Source organism: Ambystoma mexicanum, chromosome 2q (assembly GCF_040938575.1).
Source record: "Ambystoma mexicanum isolate Mex_15411 chromosome 2q, UKY_AmexF1_1, whole genome shotgun sequence".
In the NCBI taxonomy this organism is placed as follows: Eukaryota; Metazoa; Chordata; class Amphibia; order Caudata; family Ambystomatidae; genus Ambystoma; species Ambystoma mexicanum.
In genome coordinates this window covers 322,430,255-322,431,987 of record NC_090924.1, presented here as the reverse complement: position 1 = coordinate 322,431,987, position 1,733 = coordinate 322,430,255, and the positions used below count along the sequence as shown (strand labels likewise).

Here is a 1,733-nt window from a genome sequence, read left to right as displayed (position 1 = left end):
GGGATCAATTGGACAGCCTCTGGAACTGGCGCCATAAGCCACCTCCTGTTCTGCCTTGTCCTTGATACAGCCATGGGCCCACATACACTCAGAGGTACAGAGTTGTTCTCATGTCTATGGGTCTATTGTGATGTTCTCAGGCTTGCATCACCCAGCCATTGTGATGGGGAGGGGGTTGGTGTCATTTTGCAAGCACCCTGGAGCATGAATCTTTAAATATAATTGGCATTAAACCAGCCCCTTTAGGACCAGATTAATACAGCAGCAAAGAATGCTTATTCACTGTTGTTTGCCTCTTCATTTCATACCACCCGATATCTAAATGGTGTTTTGACTTTCTGCCCTCTCACATAAGGACATTTGGTATGGCAAACCTTTGACTGGAGGTCCTAATCAATGGTTTGATTGACTCTCCCTTTGCGCTTGCTTCAGCAACACATGTACTAATATTGGAATGATAATGGGAAAATTAAATTGGCCCCTGCTCTAAAGGATGGCACGCACATTCGTAAAGCATTCACTATTTTTGGCACATGACAGGCGGAAACTTTCTTAATTTGCAAGGCTTTATTTTTTTAATACATCTTTTTTAATGAAGATTGAAATTGTATGTTCATACATATTACACGACAACACAATACATTTTGAGCCATATTCAACACTAATGCCTCAGGAGCCTTTTACTTGTGAGTCCTATTGACTGAATGAACAGCCCCGTCGCCTTCAATTTCTTGGCTTGCACATTTAGAAGTGGCACGCGTCTTTTGATTTTTTTTATCCCATTTTACCAAACTCAGTATTATCACTTTCCCCCTTGTTGTGCACTCCAGCGTAAACTGCTTTAAGGTGCTATTTGCAAACATCGCTCTGAACTACAGCTTTACTTGCTTCTAGGCCTTAATCTTTAATTGGAGCGGAGCGTTGTACTCCGGATTTGGCTGCTTTTAGTTTGAAAGTTACAGAAATCAAAAAGAAATCAACAAACAGTTTCATTGTGGAATACCATTGTCACAATGTGCTGCAGTGCATGAAAACTTAAAATGAATGGTAGGGAGAGGAAGAGGAAGAGTGAGAGGGAAAGGGAGGTTTGTGGGGGGGAGAAAGAGTGAGGGCGGGAAGGAGGGAGGGTAGGAGGGAGGGGGAGTGAGAGAGAGAAAACAAAGAAAATATGATATTTGGGGGCTATGTGTTTGCATGGAAAGGATTTTAGGCTTTAAATCAAGTGGAAAGGGGCTCATTGGCTGGTATCTCAGCCTGTTGATGCTTTGTTGAGTTGCTTGGAACATGCAAGGAAGAAGACCTGAAGCACTCCCGACCAGGTTGCATGTCTCTACGTTACTGAAATCCCACAGACCTCCTCCCTGTGCCACAACGTTCTGGGCACTGAGCTCTGCAGTTGTTCCCCACAAGTCGCCAAGCGCCCCAGATTTACTTTCTCAGATTGGCTAGTTACTGCTACCCTAACTCGACCACTATATTTTCCCCAGATACTTGCTATTGTGGAGTAAGCAGGGCTAAGACAGAGGGAGAGGGGGTGTGCCTATGCAAATCATCTGCCAGGATCATCCCTGGGACGTCATTCCATCTCACCAGCTGACACCTGGGCAGCAGCAGGTAATTTGGAGAACAGAAATATTCGGACAGGCCACAAAGCAAAGACTGGGCCATTGATTGAGGATCCCTTTAGCCATGTCTCCCTAAGTTACCGAGGTCCAGAAAAACTCCACCCTCAG

At 44.8% G+C, this 1,733-nt stretch overlaps 1 non-coding gene across 1 annotated transcript; it reads left to right on the top strand.

The window, feature by feature from the left end:
• The first annotated feature begins 421 nt into the window (after positions 1–421).
• LOC138570544 (U6 spliceosomal RNA) lies at positions 422–528 on the top strand. The gene has a single exon (XR_011303584.1). It is a non-coding gene; the product is annotated as a U6 spliceosomal RNA (small nuclear RNA).
• The last annotated feature ends 1,205 nt before the right edge of the window (positions 529–1,733 follow it).